This window comes from Acomys russatus, chromosome 14 (genome assembly GCF_903995435.1).
Source record: "Acomys russatus chromosome 14, mAcoRus1.1, whole genome shotgun sequence".
Classification (NCBI taxonomy): domain Eukaryota; kingdom Metazoa; phylum Chordata; class Mammalia; order Rodentia; family Muridae; genus Acomys; species Acomys russatus.
In genome coordinates this window covers 44,642,574-44,648,449 of record NC_067150.1, presented here as the reverse complement: position 1 = coordinate 44,648,449, position 5,876 = coordinate 44,642,574, and the positions used below count along the sequence as shown (strand labels likewise).

Here is a 5,876-nt window from a genome sequence, read left to right as displayed (position 1 = left end):
ACTTAATATAAATAAATAAAACTTAAAAACAAACCAAAGGAGCATTTATAAAACAAATGAATGACATTTTGGAAGATAATGTATACGATAAGTTCAACAAAGGGTTGCAAGACCAAATGACAAACAGAAGGTCGTAGAACAGATTTAAAAAACAAAACAAAACAATACAAAACAAAAACGGACAAGAAGGCTTGCACTTTGAGAGCGGGAGAGCGCAGTGTCTAGAGCAGCAGCTTGTGGGCGGGGCAAGCAGCGTCCCAGGGCTGAGCCTGCAGCAGACACCCCAGGAGTCTAGATGCCATCCAGCAGACTGCCCTGTGCTCCACTAACCCACACCATGCATCCATCACCTGTCCGCTCTGCACAGTGGCAGACCGCTGCCCTCACCATCAGCGCCTTCAACTTCATCTATCCCATCTTTATCACAGGACATTCCTGATGATGTCCAGCCTATCGCCAGCCTCCTGGGAGTGGCCAGTTATGGTGCGCCAGCTACAGGAGATGCTGAGACCCCTGGTGGAAGCAGACCTGCGCTGTGTTCTGATCTTTGGCTGTTCCTAGCAGAGTTCCCAAGGATTAACAGAGGGCTCTGCAGCTGACTCAGGGACTCCATAGCTCCTGAGGCTATCAGCCTGCTGAGGAAGACCATTCCTACCCTCCTAGTGGCCTGTGGTGTCTGCTTGTGCCCTTACACCTCCCGTGGTCACCATGACCGCCTGAGTGAGAACGGAGCATTCCTAGCCGCGACGCTGGCAGAGGTGGGGACTAGCCCATGCCAAGGAAAGATGTCAGGTTGTAGCTCCATCGGACATGATGGATGGACATGTTGTGGCCATCAAGGCTGCCCTGCTGAAACATGAACTTGGCAACAGGGTCTCTGTGATGAGCTATAATGCCAAACTTTCCTCCTGTTTCTATGGCCCTTTCCGGGAAGCAGCTCAGTCAAGCCCAGCTTTTGGAGACTGCCACTGTTGCCAGCTGCCTCCTAGAGCCCATGGTCTGGCCCTTCGCGCAGTGGCCTAGGACATTCAGGAAGGAGCTGACATGCTCACAGTGAAGCCGGGATTGCCCTACGTGGATGTGGTGCAGGAGGCGAAGGACAAGCACCAGGAGCTTCCCCTTGCAGTTGGGCGAGTTTGCCACGTTGTGGCACAGAGCCCAGGCCAGGCCTTTTGGTCTCAGGACTGCTATACTAGAGGTCATGAAGGCCTTCCGCAGAGCCGGGGCCCACATTGTCATCAGCCACTTTGCACCCCAGCTGTTGAAGCCGCTGAAGGAAGAGAGATGGGAAAGTGTGTAGGGCTTGACCTTGACAAAACTCCCTGGGCCTCGGAGAAGTGAAGGCCAAAGTAAATGCTGCTGTTAGAACCGGGGGTGGGGGGGGGGGCGGCGCGAAATGGAGAGGAAATTATCAAAGGAACAACCTCAGATACAAATAAAACTGAGCTGGGCATGGTGGCGCACGCCTTTAATCCCAGCGCTCGGGAGGCAGAGACAGGCGGATCTCTGTGAGTTCCAGGCCAGCCTGGTCTACAAAGTGAATCTGGGACAGCCAAGGCTACACAGAGAAACTCTGTTTGAAAAAACCAAGATGGATAGATAGATAGATAGATAGATAGATAGGTGGATGGATGGAACTGAAGGATAGTTACTTTCTGGCTAGAAGAAATCACAGCAACGGATGAAAACAATTCATAGGAAGATATATTATTTTGCAAGGTCACAATCTAATGGTAACTAAAAAATAAGGAGGATACAGATACTTGTGTCCGGGAAGCCTGTGGAGAAACAGGTTCAAGTGTCTGAGGAAAAATGGTCTCCCAGCCAGAATGTCGTCCCTTCTGCAAAGGGAGGGAAAAGGCACCATTTCAGACAAACAAGGTCTCGACATTTCTACCTCTCAAATTCTCTTTCCAGGAGCCTCTGAAGGAGTAGGATAATCACAAATAAAATTTAATGTAAAGATATAAATGCTTGCTTGCCAGAGTAGGAAGTTTAAGATAGCACCCAAACCTGGAAATAGAGAACTTTTCCCATAAGCTACATGTGGTGGTACACATCCGTAACTCTAGCATCCAAGAGATGGAGGCAGGAGGATAGCAAATTTGAGACAAGACCGGGCTACATGGTAAGATACTGTCTCAAAAAATAAAAATAAAGGCAAAAATTACTCCAAAGCAAGCAGAAAATTAAAAATCCTATGCAGCTGGGCACAGTGCTGAGCAGCATGTAATCCCAGGCACTCAGGGAGGTAGAGGCAGACAGATCGCTGTGAGTTTGAGGCCAGCCTGGTCTACAAAGTGAGTCCAGGACAGCCAAGGCAACAAAGAGAAACGCTGTCTTGAACCCCCCCCCCCCAAAAAAAAAGGAAAAAGAAAACAATTCTACGCAATCATAAATGATGTTAACATTGGATGTATCTTGAAGGATGTTGGAGTTCAAGGTCAGTCTGACCTATATAGTGAGCTCCTGGACAGTCAGAACTACATAGAGAGATCTTTTCTCAACCCCCACTCCCTCCCAAAAAGTATAAAAAGTGCTGGGGCTGCAGCTCAGTGGTAGAGAGCCAGCCTAGTGTATACGGTATGCCCAAGGCCCTTAGGCTCACTCTTGAATTTCACAGTGAAAGCAAAGAGTAGACCGTGTGTGTGTGTGTGTGTGTGTGTGTGTGTGTGTGTGTGTGTGTGTACACAAAAGATGGCCATTTTGTGTCAGAGACTATGTTCTCTCTTGAAAACTAGGAAAAATCTATCCTTTTGGAGCCATACCAGCCAGGCCAGAAGCCACCAGACCTGATGGTTCTCTCTTCTCCCAATGAGGCCACCTCATGCTCCAGCCTGCAGAAAAGCCACATGGGATGGTGGCCTGAGTCACACCATCCCATTGGCCATCCCAGGCCTTTGAAACCTTGACTTAAATCCATGTACTTTACCATTAGCTTACTAATTATTTACTCAGATTCTTGCCACCTTAGCTTCTTCCACTTCACAATACAGATCACAAAATAGATACTGTACAACTCTCCTCCTGATTTATTATACTTCTTTTGTTTTTGTTTTGGTTGGGGTTTTTTTTGATTTGTTTTGTTTTGTCTTTTGTTTTGCTTTGTTTTGTTTCCTGGGACAGGATTTCTCTGTGTAGCCTTGGCTGTCCTGGACTGGCTTTGTAGACCAGGCTGGCCTTGAACTCACAAGTATCCTCCTGCCTCTGCCTCCTGAGTGCTGGGATCACAGGCATGTGCCACCACACCCGGCTTATTATACTTCTTGTAGCCCAGCCCAGTGCTGAGGTTACCTTAATGAGTCTTGTATTGGTGGGCTGACATTTTTCACTTCAGGTTTTCTCCTATCTGAGACTGCGTTCTGTCCTGTTTTTTCTTCCAACCACTCTACCTGCTCCTAGAGGCCCTCAACTGTGTTGCTTTATTCCAGAGGCTTATTCTCCATGTGTTGGCAGACACCCCAGGAAGCTTCCCTTTCCCCAAGCTTACCCACAACACAATGATGGTGACAATTAGGTTGGGTGTTTCCAGTCCAGCACTGAAACTGTGCATAGACGCTCTTCACATAACCGCCGTGGTCCTAACCTGTGCTTGCTCAGGTGTCCACAGTAAGTTGGTTTATGTCTACTTTGATGGACATAAGTCATCGGGTTACAGTGCCTGGCAGCCCCTGTGTAAGCCCTTTCTCCTGTCCTACTTTCCTCAAACTCTGGTCTGAAGTGGTTAACAGCTCTGACTCTGTTTCTACATTGTCAAGGCAGAAGTCATGTGAATGGAATGCTGATCGGCAACATTCCCTGAAGGAAGCATCCCCTGGTGCGATTCCCCATACATCCCTTCAAGCAAACCATCTCATGCTTCTTGTGCACGGCCTATCAGGTTTACTGCTCAGATTATTGCCAAATATAGGGACCAGCTTGCTTGGTTCACCTTGACCGGTGCATAGGCTGGTTTCCACCTCCCCCCTTCACCATTATACACCTAAACCAGAACTCTTGACCATAATAGCCCTGGTAGATCTAATTACTGATGTATCATTTGTTAAGCATCATGGTCACCTACGTCTGCAGCACAGTCATCAGCCTAGGTAGCCGCTGTAAATAAATCACACTGTTTTTGTTACACAAATAGAAGCAGATACTGCAACATATGGTTGGTCGCAGTCACTTACCCTGGCCAAGTATGAGCTTGAGCAAGGGAACAGACAGCAATATGCACTAGTGTGGCATTCAACCAATGTTCATGTTTTATGCTGTACCTAGTACAATACAGTTTTTATTGTTCTAAATAGATAAATGTCTGGCAATGCCCGGTATAATAGAACCTAAAATTGAAAGTGATGGACGCACAGAAATTTCTCCTATAGACTGAACAAGAAGACTGTATAAATTGTACATGAAAGGAACTAGAGCATATCAATATTCAAGTGTCCTTTATTCTTACAGAGATGACTGAGGCTGTACTTGACTGTATCATAAACAATACTTTAGTATGTTTGAGTGGAGTCTTATCTCCTTTTATGAATCTTCCACATGACACTGACCCCACATTTAATAGCCAAATTTTAACAACCCTAAGATTTCTTTATAGGTTTGTTTATTTATTACTGTTTGTACATTTTATGTTAGCTAGTTTACCACATTTCATGGGCCTTCCATGCATGACTGCCTTTAGGTTTGAAATATATCACAGAAACTGAGGGTATGCTATTTGTTGAGTAAATGAGCCTCAAGTAAATCAGTAATAAAAGTGACAAAATTCTCCTTTCATCTCTCAATATTTATCTAGATTCAAGAAAATATAGAGAAAAGAAACACACAACACTACAATGAAATTTTATCTTTTTCCTGACAGAATAGTTCCCACTGAAGAATCAAAACTGAAAAACACTGGGGAGCATGTGGGGGGGGGGGGACGCTTACACATCCTTATTGGGAATTTAAAGTATCATCACTATTGATGGTGGAGTACTATAAATAGAATTGACCATATAGTCCAACTATCTCACTCTTGGGTACACACCTTATTATGATCTGAATCTAAGAAGCACACCACAGTCTCCTGTATTGCACACTTGCTCCTTGGCTAGTGGCACTGTTTGGGGAACCTACAGAACACTTAGGAGGTAAAGCTTCTCTGGAAAAAGTAGGTTCAGCCATACAGAGGAATGCTGCTTACTGGCTTGTTCTCCTTATATCATCCAGGACCACCTGCCTAGAAGTAGCACCACCCACAGTAAGTTGGGCCCTCCCATTTCAGTCAAGAAAATGCCCTACGGACTTGCCCTGTAGACTTCCCAAATCACCTTAGCTTATGTCATGTTGACATAAAAACTATCCAGCACAGCCATATTTGGACTGGGGGCTATTTGATCAGAGAGAGTTACCCAACAAGCATTTGAACATGAGCAAGAACAAGGAACAATTTCAGGAGCCAACAGCAAGAAGCTTGTTGGGCTTTGTCGGGTTGTGGGAAATGAGGGGACGCATTAGATAACTAGATATCGCTAAGGTGAGAATAAGAACATCTTGAAAGCTTTGGTAAAGATTTGGATTCCAAGGCAGGCATGGTGGTGCACACCTTTAATTCCAGCACACAGGGAGGTAGAGGCAGGTGGATCGATGAGTTTGAGGCCAGCCTGATCTACAAAGTGAGTCCAGGACTGCCAAGGCTACACAGAGAAACCCTGTCTTGGAAAAACAAAACAAAACAAAATAAAACAACAACAACAACAACAAAAAAGAATTGAATTCCATTGTTAAGTATACCAGGAAGATGTTTAAGCATGGAAATAAATGTAGTCAATTTGCCTTCTAAATACTGTAAAACTAAGTTTATCTGCAACAGAAATAAAAACACTATAAAGAGATTTAGA

General features: G+C 45.3%; 1 pseudogene; it reads left to right on the top strand.

Annotated features, from left to right (window-relative positions):
• The first annotated feature begins 337 nt into the window (after window positions 1–337).
• Window positions 338–1,300, top strand: LOC127197895 (delta-aminolevulinic acid dehydratase-like; annotated as a pseudogene).
• The last annotated feature ends 4,576 nt before the right edge of the window (window positions 1,301–5,876 follow it).